This window comes from Bos indicus, chromosome 23 (genome assembly GCF_029378745.1).
Source record: "Bos indicus isolate NIAB-ARS_2022 breed Sahiwal x Tharparkar chromosome 23, NIAB-ARS_B.indTharparkar_mat_pri_1.0, whole genome shotgun sequence".
NCBI classification, from domain to species: domain Eukaryota; kingdom Metazoa; phylum Chordata; class Mammalia; order Artiodactyla; family Bovidae; genus Bos; species Bos indicus.
This window is the reverse complement of record NC_091782.1, coordinates 15,131,614-15,146,577: the sequence shown is the minus strand read 5'-3', so window position 1 is coordinate 15,146,577 and position 14,964 is coordinate 15,131,614. Positions and strand designations below refer to the sequence as shown.

At 40.6% G+C, this 14,964-nt stretch overlaps 1 pseudogene; it reads left to right on the top strand.

The window, feature by feature from the left end:
* LOC139179103 (transcription initiation factor TFIID subunit 9-like) overlaps nucleotides 1-13,246 on the top strand; it is a 44,015-nt pseudogene extending 30,769 nt beyond the window's left edge.
* Nucleotides 13,247-14,964: the final 1,718 nt, after the last annotated feature.

The following is a 14,964-nucleotide window of genomic DNA, read 5'->3' as shown; positions in this document are numbered from 1 at the left end:
TCCTGTTTCAAAGTTCATTTTGTAAACTTTGAAGACATTTTGAAGACATGTTTGCAAAGGCCATGTGCGCTCACCATTGAGGCAGGGGGCGAGAATTAAAATCCATGTTGATAAAACCAAAGCCAAAGTTTGGGGAAAGAATTGGGTTTGTTGAGCTATGTATTTCTTTCAGCATTTTTAAATGACCCTGGAACGGCCACTCCTGGACTGTAGGAGTAAATGACAAGACAATATACAGGTGAGAAGTGACAATTCCCACGCACTGCTGAGACATTCAGAGAGAAGATGGCTTATTTGAGTTATAAGTCTGGCAGTTGGGGGAGGCTTTTGGGTCTTGAAATTCTCCCCTCCAAGGGAGACAGCTGGGCTCATCCAGGGTCTGTGGATAGGTTATCTCAGTGAACTAAAAACAGTCCTAATGAAACAAGGTGGGACGCCCATTTCTTCAGCCCCCAGCATGGGAGTTTACATCCATCATCTCGCTAGTTAAGCCTCACAGTAGCCCAGGGAGGTAGAAAACATTCGGAAATTAAGGAAACAAAAGCTCAGAGAGCTTAAATAATTTGCTCAAGGTCATTCACTTCTCTAATAAGATTCCCTGGGATGTGAACTCTGAACTGATGACTAAGAGACTTTTCTCAGAGCCTCTCCTAAATCTAGATCAAAGACTATTAGCTTGTCTCTGTACCAACCACCAAGCCCACTCCTAATCCTGACAGAGAGCTGACTAATGAATGCCCTAGATGATGGAGATTAGATGGGAGAACGTGGCCAGGTAGGGAAAAACTCAACTAGCTATGAGCAGGTGGTAGGTCGGGCTCATTTCCGTATTCTAACCATACCTTCAAAAATATACTGTCTCCCTACTGGATCCTAGCATAACACCTGGCAGCTGCTCATGATTTTGTTGCATTCAATCTGTCACTAATAAGACTTATAATGGTGATGATGATAACAATAGCAACAATAAAGAGAGTTAAAATTTAATAAGCAATTTTCTATAAGATAGACAATGTCCTGGCCTTCCCAGGTGGCTCAATGGTAAAGAATCTGCCTGCAATGCAGGAGACTCGGGTTCGATTTCTGGGTTGGGAAGACCCCCCCTGGAGAAGGAAATGGCAACCAACTTCAATACTCTTGTCTGGGAAATTCCATGGACAGAGGAGTCTGGCAGGTTACAGCCCATGGGGTCACAAAAAGAGTGAGGCACAACCTAGCAACTAATCCACAAGCAACAGACACTGTCCTACTCATACCCAAACCATTAACTCTTTGTGTGCTCACAGAAACCAATGCGGGAAGTACTACTCATTATAGCATCTCACAGATGAGAAAACAAAGGAGCTGGTCCAAGATCACACAGCCAGAAAAAGTCAGAGAACCAGACTAATCAGGCTAGGTTTAGTACTTGTAATCTGAACCACTCTACCAGTATTTTTCAAACATTGTAATGGGGCATTTGTCCAAAATACTCTTCCCAGTGCTCTTCTCTGGAAAATCTAGTCTAGGAGGTTTGGGTTGGGATCCAGAGCCCTGCAAATTTTTAAGAGCCCCATGAGATTCCTGCGATGATAAACACAGCATGCCTGCCTGCTGTCTCTCACTACTGACCAAACCCCTCTAACAGCACATTTGAGCACTGTCAGAAGCATCGGGTTTTGCAAGGAAGAGTGAATTTATTTATGGGTACAAGGAGAATAACTCCCTATAGAAAAGGGTTTTTTTTTTTTTCTTCCTCCAACATCCACAGCTCAAAAGAAGGTGTTGAGGGTATACGTTCTTTAGAAGGGTTGAATTTTCTTTGGAGTTCCTGCTCTTCTTACTTTTAGTGGAAGAGAGTCTGGAGACCCCTCCTCCTGTGGGCCTCAGTTCTTGATAAGAATGCAAAAAAGAATCTGAAGTTTTACCTGTTGCAAGAGAGTTTATTTGAAGGTAAAGAGAGAACAGAGAGAACACCTCAAGAGAGAGGTGGGCCAGGCCAAGGAAGCCAATGGCCTTGGGAGAGCTGGGGTATAGGGTTTTTAAGGCAAGGTTCTTTTGTATAATCCAGGAGGCTGTTGATTGACAGTCTTAATTGATAGCTGCAGTTTGTATAAGAAGAGGCTCTACTGTACATGTCCTTCCCATAATTCAGTTTGTTATAATTAGATGTATGTATTTGTAGGATATTTATGAACACTTAATGAGCCCTATGGCCACCAAAGGTTATCTAAGGACATGATAGCATGAGGTGTGCACATGTGCCAGAGTGGGGAAAATCCCTCCAGTTGGCCTGTGGGGGGTTTTTCCAGTCTCTTGACCATTTTGGAGTACTGATGGGGTATGTGTTTGAGAAGGGGTTGGCAAATAGCTTGAGATTAGGCAGCTATTCCACAGTCAGTCAATGGGGCCACCTCTTGTTGCTCATGACTAACTTCCTGCCTAACATTACTCTTATAAGGTTTCCTCAGCACATTATCATAGCCTTTCTACTATGGCAGATGGATTTTTCTTCTGCTGCTTCAGAAGTCTGAACAAAAGAGAGCAAACTGGCAGAAGAAGCCCTGGTTCCTTCTATAGTCATCATGAACTGGAAGAAGACACAAGTTCACTGACAACTGAGGAGTCAGCAAGATTACAGTGGGGACTGGATCAGGCATGGCCTTGTCTCTTGTGGCAGGTGGGTTCTCTGAGAAGCAGATGCCAAGATAGGACTAGACATGTGAGAGGTTTACTGAGAAAAACACCAAGAAGGATAAAGGGAGAGGAAATAGGAGAAGGCTAGAAGAGCCTTCAGATTGTGATGTAGGTTTGACACCTGTGAAAGGAAAGAAGGAAGGAAGAGGACTTCCTTGCAGTCCAGTGGTTCATACTTCAGCTTCCAAGGCAGGGGGTGCAGGTTTGATCCCTGCTCAGGGAACTAAGATCCCACATGCCTCGTGGCCAAAAAAAGTAAAACATAAAACAGAAGGGATGTGGTAACAAATTCAGTGTGTGAGTGTGTGTGTGTGTGTGCTTAGTCATGTCTAACTCTTTGTGACCCCATGGACATAGCCCTCCAGACTCCTCTATACATGGAATTTTCCAGGCAAGAATACTGAAGTGGGTTGCCATTTCTTACTCCAAGAGCATATTCTCTACCCAGGGATCAAAACCCCATATCTTGCATATCCTGCATTGGCAGGCAGATTCTTTACCACTGCATCACCTGGGAAGTCCAACGAATTCAATACAGACTCAAAAAAAAGGACAATTCACAATGAAACTTAGAAAGTTTTTTTTTTTTAAATGAGGAATGAAGAAATTGGGTTGGAAAAGCTCCAAAGACTGCAGCAAAACCCTGAGAAAGCCTTGGCAAAGCTGATTAGGAGCTCCTCAGCAGGGGTCGCCTGTTAGCAGAGTCTTGCATTGAGTTCCGTCACTGTCTTGCAGTTTGGAGCAAGAGTGGCCCTGGAGTGAGTGCTGCGGCGGATCCACAGCTCTGGTGGCTGGACTCTGACAGTCACCATGCTTTCTACAGCAGGTTGTTTGGGAAACGATGTGAGGGGCATCCCTCCGTAGTTGTCACATCACATATATGTGGCTACAGAACTTATGTTTAGTCCTGAAAGCAAAGGTCATTTTAGAAAATGCAATGGGGAGATAAAGAGACTAGTCAGTAGGCTACTACAAAAATTCAGCCATGAAAAAAAAAAAAAAATTCAGCCATGAATAGAAAACAGCTGAGCTCAAAGAAGTGGCTGTGGGAAGAGAGGCATGAGCCACATTCAAAAGTTAAGAAGCTAAATGTTGGCTCTTCAAAAGACACCATGAAGAAAATGAAAAGGCAAGTTGCAGACTCTGTGAAAATATTGGCAAAACATATATTCAATAAGATTCATATCCAGGAAATACAAAGAACTTCTATGACTCTATAACAAGAGACAACTCAATAAAGAAAAGCAAATGATCTTGATACCTTACCAAAGAAGATAAATGGATGCACATTTCATGAGAAGATTGAAATTGTTAGTTAGACTAACAATGTTAGACTAACAACATTGTTAGTCCTTGGGAAAATATAAAATAAATAATAATGAAATGTGCTGCTACTCCTATTAGAATGGCTGTTATTAAAAGATGGCTTCTCTGGTGGCTCAGCAGTAAAGAACCCACCTGCCGATGCAGGAGACATGGGTTTTATTGATCCCTAATCTGGAAGGAAGTGGCAATCCACTCCAGTCTTCTTGCCTGGAGAATCCCATGGACAGAGGAGCCTGGTGGACTCCATGGGGGTCACAAAGAGTTGGACATGACTTAGTGACTGAACAAAACATCAACTATTAAAAGATAGACAATTCCAAGTATTGATGAGGATAGAAAAACTGGAACCTAAATGCACTGATGGTGGTATGTAAACTTGAGCATCCAGTTTGTAAAACTACAGCAGTTTCTTTAAAAGTTAAGCATATACTCACCATACAATTCCAGTTCTAGATCTCTACCCAACAGAAACAAAAACCTGTATCCACACTAAGACTTGTATGAGCATGTTCTTAGCAATATTCGTCACAATAGTAAAAAACTGGAAAAGCAATCAAATGTCCATAAATAAGCAAACTATGGTATACTCATACAATGGAATACTATTAACTATAAAAGGAACTGCTGAACCGCAATACTTTGGCCACCTGTCGAGAAGACCTGACTCATTGGAAAAGACCCTGATGTTGGGAAAGATTAAAGGCAGAAGGAGAAGGGATCTACAAAGGATGAGATGGTTGGATGACATCACCGATTCAATGGACATGAATGTGAGCAAACTCCACAGATTGTGAAGGACAGAGAAGCCTGGTGTGCTACAGTCCATGAGGTTGCAGAGAGTCGGACATAATTGAGCAACTGAATAGCAAGAACAAAAAAGGAACAGGCTATTGCTACATGCAACATCCATGGATCTCAAAAACATCATGGAAAGTGAAATAGGTCCTATACAAAAGACTTCATATTATGTAATTTCATTTATATGGGATTTTTAGAAAAGGCACAACTGTAGAAACAGATAGGCAGTTGTTTGAGGCCAGGGTGGGAGTACAGAGAGAGGTACAGAGAACTTTTCAGCATAATGGGAGTGTTTTAAAACCGAATTGTGATCACAGTTGCCCAACTATATACATTTATTGAGACACATTGAAGAACCTATTTAAAGTGAGTGAATTTTATGAAATGTAAATTAAATCTCAAAAAACTGTGAAAAATAAAATGAGCTAAGAAGGCAACCAAGATGGGATATGGCAACTCACTGTGTCTCTGGAGAGTAAGATTGAAGAAAAAGTCAAGGATGATGCCTAGGTTTCTAGCTAGGGTCCATTAGGGAGGATAATGTTATAAAATAATATTTGAAATAGGAAAAGCAGATTTAGAGTTTAGCTTTGCACATGTTAATTTTAAGCTGGCTTTTAAATGCCTGGTGAAGATTTCCAATGAAGAGTTGGAATGAGTAGTCTAGAGATCCTGAAACGGATAGGAGTTGGAAAGTGTTCGAGAATCATCCACTTTTAAGGAGGTAGCTGAAACTGTAAGAGTGGCTGAAATCCTCTAAGAAGAATGTTCAAGTGAGGGTTCAAGCTCAGTTGAAATACATTTTCAACTAATGTGAGCAACCTAATGAAGGTCAACTTCCCTAGAGAGTATTTCACTATTTGTGTGATGATAGGAAGGAATTGCCCCATACTTTGTATATTTTTCCAGTAGCTCAAGACCTTAGAAATTCCGCTTATAAATGTCAGAGCTAATATGTAGAGGTAATTTAACCCAGCCTGTATTATTCAATATTTATCTTACGTCACATAACTGGAAGCTGAACCATGGCCAAGTGAACAATATCTGAGGACCTACCCTACACATGATGATGTGTTAAACATTCTTGAGATTGCAAGGGAATTTAAGTTTTAGGAGCTGATTTCAAGAAGTTTGCAGTCTGGTCCTACAGATGCTGTACCTTTTCAGCATATGGATTCTGGGGTGGGCAGAGAATGGTGGCAACTAATAGCTGGCACAGCCAAACAAATAAAAATAAATATTAAAAAAAAAGAATGTAGCCCATAGCCTGAAATATATAGGATAGTCCATTCTTTGAAGGGTGTAACACTTTTCCATTCATACAGAGATTAAAAGTTGCTGAAAAGAGAATAACATTTGTCTTGTTAGAGGTTTACAGGAACACTGGAAGTTGATGGCAGCCAAGAACAAAAGATTTCGACCAGAGAAGTCTTTAACAACTAACCACACCCCTCCCTCAGTTCAGTTCAGTTCAGTCACTCAGTCGTGTCTGACTCTTTGCCACCCCATGAATCGCAGCACACCAGGCCTCCCTGTCCATCACCAACTCCCGGAGTTCACTCAAACTCATCGAGTCAGTGATGCCATCCAGCCATCTCATCCTCTGTCGTCCCCTTCTCTTCCTGCCCCCAATCCCTCCCAGCATCAGAGTCTTTTCCAATGAGTCAACTCTTCGCATGAGGTGGCCAAAGTACTGGAGTTTCAGCTTCAGCATCATTCCTTCCAAAGAAATTCCAGGGCTGATCTCCTTCAGAATGGACTGGTTGGATCTCCTTGCAGTCCAAGGGACTCTCAAGAGTCTTTTCCAACACCACAGTTCAAAAGCATCACATCCCTTCCTCACCTTACCTTTAAAAATGCTTTACAGATACTATAAAACTTGGGGAACTCAGCTTCGTGCTCTTGAGGGAGGCTCAAGATGGAGGGGATACATGTACACTTGTGGCTGATTCATGTTGTTGCACAGCAGAAATCAACACACAATTGTAAAGCAATTATCCTCCAATTAAACATAAATTTTAAAAATGAATTCTTTGTCAATAAAAAATGCTGTGTTGAAACACTTCAAGAAGTTTGGGGTTGAGGGGTCACAGGTCACAAGCCTTTCTACTTGCATGTCCTGCAATAAACTTCTCTCTACTCCAAAATCCAATCTCTCCTTTTGTTTGGTCCCTCTGTGCACCGGGCACACCATCTTGCATCCGGTAACAGTAACTGTTGGGTTATTTGTCTCTGTAATGATCCTTTACTGGAAATAAACTTGAGGGCATTGCGCAGGCCAAAAAAGCTTCTGTTTTGTTTCAAAAAGTGAGTTCTTGTGGGTTTCTTTTTTAAGTTCACATTGGTCATCTTATTTGAAGTGAATTTTATCCTGATTTTCCAAGAAACACGGTAAGCATTATTTTCAGAAGCCATGAATATGTTGCATAATTCCATGTAATGATGGGTGTGCTCCAGACAATGGAGAAATGAAACAGGTCCCTTGGCCTTTTGTAAACAACCTCCCTACATGGAAATTCGGTTGCAGGAGCTGGAGGTGGGTCTGACAAGTGATTTGAGCGAGAAAGGCAGCTCTATAAACTCTGTGGCCAGAGGGAAGGAAATTATTGGCTGAGATTGGCAAATGGATAACGAGGCCTTTGAAAGCCACTGAGGAGGAGTAAAAGTAGTGGCCATCAAGAAGTAGGAACACAGAGAGGCAACACATTCTGATGGTCCCGGGCAGGGAGTGGCACCCCCCTGCAGTGCGGTAAGGAGACTGCTGTGTCAACAACTGCAGTCACGCTCCAAATGACATAATATGGCTAAGGGAGAGAGAATTGGAGTGGGCCATCAGTTCCACCATCAGACAAGGGAAGGGACCCACCTAATGTGATCCGTCCATGTTAACTATGAGTGAGCTGGACATACAATGTCATTTTTCAAGTTTGCTCCACAAAGGATAGCAAGCTTCTTCTGTCCTCCAGTAGAGAGTCAGCCTGATGACCTAGAGCAGCGGTCCCCCACCAGGATGACCTAGAGCAGCGGTCCCCCACCTTTTTGGTACCAGGAGCTTGTTTTGCGGAAGACAATTTTCCCTTAGATGGGGAGGCCGAGAGAGGGGGTGATGGTTTCATTCCACCTGCCATTCACCTCTTGCTGTGCACCTTGGTTCCTAATAGTTCATGTCCCAGGGTTGGGGACCCCGGCCTAGAGGAAGGTGGATGCCACATGTCAGCATCCACAGCACAGCAGCCTCAGACTCTATGTGCCACTAAGCTGAATGTGTCTCCACAGACACACTTTCAGAACTGTCCAGCAACTGAGGACCACTACAAGACAGCAAAATACATAAGCATTCTCTGAACATCTCTTTTTCCTTTTGCATGCAAAATGAGTTTTCCCAACATCCATGTTTTTTCAGCTCAAGAAAATATTTTTTAAATTATTTAAAAAATCAGTTCAAGAGGAAAATTTTTATATAGTCATCCTCTAGTTTTTTTTTTACACAAAAATTGGACTCATTTATGATTTATACAAACTCTATTCAATTATATCCCCAGTATTCCTTTACTGCTTACTTCAACAGACTCCCGCCACCATAAAAGAAAATGTTTGTGACTTAAAAAAAAACACAAGCAGGTGATCTGTGTATAACTGGTCAATTGCCAATGGTGAGGATAAATAATGTACACCCAAGGAGATTCTTAGGTAGTTATTATCATCATTACATCTTGCTTCAGAACTGTCTTCGTTGTTGTTGTATTGCTACCACAATGGAAGGGGCCAGAAAACTTGGCATGAGGAGCAGGAGCTCACATGATCCAGAGGGCTTGGGCAGGCATGAGAAATGGTCCAGGAAAGAAGTTCCAGTTCTTCCTGGTCCTCCCTCCAACCATCTTAGCTGCACATCTACTGAAGTTCCCATAAAACATTTGGTCCAACCCACATATCCATCTGCCTTGGATAGGATTGCGTTTTGTGTCCGTGTCTAGCTTTCACGCCTCTGGGTTTTGTAATTATGATCATTTTCCTTAAGAAAAGTCTTGCAGGACTTCCCTGGTGGTCCAGTGGCTAAGACTCTGGGCTCCTACTGAAGGGGGTCTGGGTTTGATCCCTGGTCAGGGAACTAGACCCCTCATGCTGCAAGTAAGCGTTCACATGCCACAACTAAAAAAGATCCCACATGCCACAATTAAGACCCAGATAAACAAATAAATAAGCAAACTTTTTTTTTTTTAAGAAAAAGAAAAATCTTGATAGTAACTTACAAATGTTTTTGCACAGGCTGAGAACTTGGATTTAATTTTAATACATATTGATTTGTTCCTAAATAGGATTTTATTGAGCCTCTTTGGTTTGAAATTCACCCCACCTCATCTGATGCATACTGGAGTAGGGATGCTTGAGAAGTGGTTATGCCTTCCATGATACAGTGGAAATGCACAGTTAGCTCCTTCTAACCATTCAGGCTTTGCCTCTGACCTTATACCCAGAGTTTTAGGTAAAACCAGTGAATGCAGAACATTCTTTGATATTTCAGGCTTTTTGATATTCAAGAGGGCACATTATCTCATAATCTGCTGGTTTGTTATAGGCATCAGTTTCATCTCATAAATTGAATTTTCAATCTGGTCTCATTGACCATGTTTGTTAAAAGATCGTATTTATTTTTCTTAAAATTAATCTTTTGCTGTCATTGTTGATCAGTGACACAAAAGATGCATTTTCTGTCCTACGAAGTGTCTATTTGTGTAATAATGTACATGTAAGAACCAAATTGCCACATCATATAAGCTCTTGCTATTAAATACTCTGTCTGCTGAATGGGAAGCCTTGTCCCACAGATGCACTCTCAGTGTGGTCCTCGGATATAAAGACCAGTCATGATATGTGAAATCAGACTTTTTCTTCCTCCAGAATGTGTCCTACTATAAAATATCGGAGGTAGTTTATAAATCAATCAGGGCAGACTTATAAAGATTGTTAGTTTTAAAGTCATTTGTATTTATGTAAATTAGTATATCTGTTCACTCACCATTACTCTGGGTGAAAATGCATATTTTTCTGTTAGCTGTTATTTTTAACTTAAAAAAGATTGCCTAAATCACCACTCTTCTTTCTGTTGGCTTCAGTACAACACAGAAATGAACTTTTGTATATTCCTTCTCAGGCATATTTACCAATATATATCCTACCTCACATGTATACTGGCATGTATATATATCCCCTTCATGGGCTTTACTCATAGCTCAGTTGGTAAAGAATCTGCGTGCAATGCAGGAGACCCCAGTTCGATTCTTGAGTTGGGAAAATCCCCTGGAGAAGGGATAGACTACCCACTCCAGTATTCTTGGGCTTTCCTTGTGGCTCAGCTGGTAAAGAATCCACTTGCAATGTGGGGGATCTGGGTTCGATCCCTGGGTTGGGAAGATCCCCTGGAGAAGGGATAGTCTACCTACTCCAGTACTCTGGTCTGAAGAAATCCACAGACTGTGTAGTCCATGGGGTCCCAAAGAGTTGGACATGACTGAGCGACTTTCACTTTCATATCCCACCTCATATAGTTTTCTTACAATGTGGCTGTCCCTCTTTTGAGTCAGACTGGGGAAGTCATGACTACATCAACCAACAGAGGAAATCATGCTGTGTGCTAAGTCGTGTCCAGCTCTTTGCGAACCCATGGACTGTAGCCCACCAGGTCCTCTGTTCATGGACTTTTCCAGGCAAGAATACTTGAGTGGGTTGCCATTTCCTCCTCCAGGGACTCTTCCCAGCCCTGGGATCAAACCTGCATCTTTTGAGTCTCCTTCATTGACAAACATAGGAGAGATACTATCTAAGTTCCAGATAGATCATAAAAGTTTCAGCCTTATTTTCATTCTCCCACCCTCTCCCTCTCTCCATCTGCTTTTCTCTTTCTCTAAAAGTGCTAACTCTGGATGATGCCAACCCTGGGCTATGAGGAAGCTCAATCTAGTCTCTGAGGGAAGCCCCCCTGGAGAGGTCCTCACAAAGAGTCTCTGAGACTCCCAGCCAGGGATCATCATCAACAGACGAGTGAGTGAAGGAGCCTTCAGATGACTGCCTAATTTCTATCCCCAGTTTCAAGTCTTCCATCTGAGGACTCAGTCACCTGAAATAACGGACTCATGGAAGTGCATTTACTTTAACCTTAATTATGGAAATAACTTTATCTGAAATAAAGATTTTTTTTTTTAAACTTAAAGCTGCTTTAGACATTGTGAGGCAGAGACAAATCTTGCTCACTCTACCCTTTCTGAACTTCTGACCCATGAAATCCATGGGTAAAACAAATGGCTACTTTCTGCCACGAAGGGTGACTTGTTACACATCCATAGAACGGGAAACACTGTCTTTTTTCTCTTCACATCTTTTCCTGGTTCTCTAAGATTAGTACAGAATGGAGCTGGGGATGTCAAAGAAGATGTGATAACGAGGTTTACTGGTGGAGGTACATGTGATACTCTTGCTTTTCCTTTCCTGTTTCCTCTCCTTTTTTTTTTTTTTCATATACCAATATTTAACAAACTGATTTCTGGAGCCACGCTGCTTGTATTAGAATCCTGGTCTTTCCCTTTATTAATTGTATGACCATAGAAAGTTATTTAACCCTCTTGGGCCTCAACTTTATCATCTGTAAAGTAGGACTAATAATTATACCTCTCAAAGAGGGTTGCTGGGAGATGGTCAAATGAGCTAATACATGTGAAGAGCTTAGAATAGGGCCTGGTACACAGGAAGGGTTCATTAAAATATAAAATATTACCTTTTTACCTTTAAGGAACTTCATTTTACTTTTATGATTTATGTTTAGTACATAAACATATTTAAATATAAATAATGGAAATTTTTAACATACAGAATCCAAATACCCAATAAACTTATGTCATTTCTCCATATTTTCTTGAAGACCCCATCTACTCATAAACATAATTTTCAAAGTCATAATCATTGCAAAGATACAGAAGGTCAGAAGTAATTACTTAGAGTATTCTCTGTGAGATTAATTATTGTGAGCCAGGCAGCTACCCCAAGAGGTAGGAATATTCCTGTCTTATAAATGAGGAAACTACCATTCATTTTATCAACAGAATATTATTCAGATACCAAAATAATAAGACAGGAAACTGAGTAACATTATGTGAACAATATACTGTGAAGTGAAAAAAAGTAGGCTATAGGACCGCACTAGAGACAGACTACCAAGAAAAACTATGTGTAGTATATTCAATTAGCGAAAAAGACAATCTTAAAATTATAGCTTGGAACTGGAAACCATAAAAAAGTGACCTGGATTTTTTAAAAGAAACTGAATAAACAGTTGCAGAGTTGAAAAATATAATAATAAAAATAAGATCTCAGCAGGGAGGTGTAATAGCACTTAAAGAGAGACTTGGAGAATTGGAAGATGAGTCAAAAATATTAAAAATGAGTCGGGTGTAGAGCACATGTGCAGAGGTGTCCAGAGCCAGTGGGGTGAGGACCATGTTGCTTCCAAACATCCTACTCACTGGTACACCAGGGGTTGGAAAAACTACATTAGGCAAGTAACTTGCATCAAGATCAGGACTGAAATACATTAATGTGTGTGATTTAGCTTGAAAAGTTTGACCACCAAATATCAAGGAGTCTGGCAAGATGGCTTCTCCCAAGAGCATGCCAAAAGATGCACAGATGATGGCACAAATCCTGAAGGGTATGGGGATTACAGAATTCATGAACCAAGAATTATAAATCAGATGTTGGAGGTTGCTTTCTGGTATGTGACCACAATTCTAGACGATGCAAAAATTTATTCAATCATGCTAAGAATGCTACTGTTGATGCAGATGATGTGCGAATGGCAATCCAGTGTCCTGCTGACCAGTCTGTTACCTCTCCTCCCCCAAGAGATTTTTTTATTAGATATTGCAAGGCAAAGAAATCAAACCCCTTTGCCATGGATCAAGCCATATTCAGGTCCTAGATTGCTACCTGATAGGTTTTGCTTGACTGCTCCAAATTATAGACTTAAGTCTTTACAAAAAAGGCATCTACTTCTATAGGAAGAATGAGAGTTCCACAGTTAAGTGTTGGTTCAGTTACTAGCAGACCAAGTACTCCCACTCTTGGCACACCAACCCCACAAGCCATGTCCATTTCAACTAAAGTAGGGACTCCAGTGTCCCTCACAGGGCAAAGATTCACAGTACAGATGCCCACTTCACAATCCCCAGCTGTAAAGGCATCAATTCCTGCAACATCAGTAGTTCAGAATGTTCTAATTAATCCATCATTAATTGGGTCCAAAAATATTCTTATTACCACTAACATGGTGTCATCACAAAATACTGCTAATGAAGCATCAAATGCATTGAAAAGAAAATGTGAAGATGATGATGACGATGACTATGATAATTGTAACCTAGCCTTGAAGCATGTGCACATGTATACTTGGTTCTGAATCTGTTGTACTGAGATTAAACATGCATGCTAGATGTTTCATGTTGTGTTCTTGAAAAATAGTATTTAGTGAGTAAACATGCTTACCATACTTTTCAATTGAGCTGTCATGTTGGATTTTCTTTAATAGGATTAGTAAAGGTTTCTCATCAGCCTTTAAGTGTAAAAAATAGAGTTGCAATTCATGCACTTAAAAAAAATATTAAAAATGAATCCTGGAGAAACGAACAAATCCTTAGAAAACGCCGACATGAAGATAAAAGGTATAGAGAATGTAACAGAATTCTAAGATGCTTCATTGGATCCAAGAAGAAAAAGTAAAAGGCAAAGGAGCAATATTTGAAGAATTACGGGTGAGAATTTGCTAGAACTGATGAACACCACCAAGTCAAGGAGCATACTGAGTCAAAAACTGGATGAATAAAGGAAATTCACACCTGGGTGCATTAGAGGGCACCTTTAGAAAACCAAAGACAAAAAATTGTAAAATCAACCAGAAAGAAAAAAGAAAGCCTTCAAATGAGCTGTAATTAGACTGACAGCTGACTTCTCAACAACACTGATGGAAGCCAGAAACCAGTCTTTGGTGTGCTGAAAGCAGTAAATAAATGATGACTGCTATAATTTTGCACCAGGAAAAATGTCCTTCAGGAATGGCATTTTCTTTCAAACACTTAGTTCACCACTAATCAATCACAGCAAAGGATTTTCTAAAAGGTGTATATAGGTAGAAGAAAATAATCCCAAATCTCATACTGAAGCATCTAGATAGTCTTTAAGTCTTAAATATAGTTTTAAAATCTGACTTTTGATTTTGTTAAGAAGGAAGAATTTTCACTATCTACTATTTTTGTTCCTTGGAATTGTATTCATGATTTTAAAAGTCAACATAGAAAGTGTTTCTTTTAGTACACTCTGTACGTTAATATAGCTAGACTAAAAGAAAGTTAACCCCAAAGTTGTTGTGGTTCAGTTCTGTTTAGTTCAGTTGTTCAGTTGTGTCTGACTCTTTGCAGCCCCATGGACTGCAGCACACCAGGCCTCCCTGTCCATCACCAGCTCCAGGAGTTTACTCAAACTCATGTCCATTCAGTCGGTAATGCCATCCAACCATCTCATCCTCTGTCATCCCCTTCTCCTCCCACCTTCTTTCCCAGCATCAGGGTCTTTTCCAGTGAGTTAGCTCTTCACATCAGGTGGCCAAAGTATTGGAGTTTCAGCTTCAGCATCAGTCCTTCCAATGAACATCAGGACTGATTTCCTTTAGGATGGACTGGTTGGATCTCCTTGCAGTCCAAGGGACTCTCAAGAGTCTTCAATACCACAGTTCAAAAGCATCAATTTTTTGGTGCTCAGCTTCTTTATAGTCCAACTCTCACATCCATACATGACTACTGGAAAAACCATAGACTTGACTAGATGGACCTTTGTTAGCAAAGTAATGTCTCTGCTTTTTAATGTTATTTTTAATATTGTTGTTGTGGTTAGAAACTAGAAAACAGAGTAACAAGCTCCTTTCAGAATGACAGCAGGAGGTAGTAAATTAACATGATCCCAGTCATAAAGTTATACGCATATTTATGCTTCTAAACAGTGGAGATCAAGCTGTAGGTATAATAAAAAACTAACCAGCACAATACGAAAAAGTAGAATGCTCTCTATCTTACTATGTAAGATATTTCAATTTGGATTCCACAGAAGTCAGGAGTATTCAGAAGG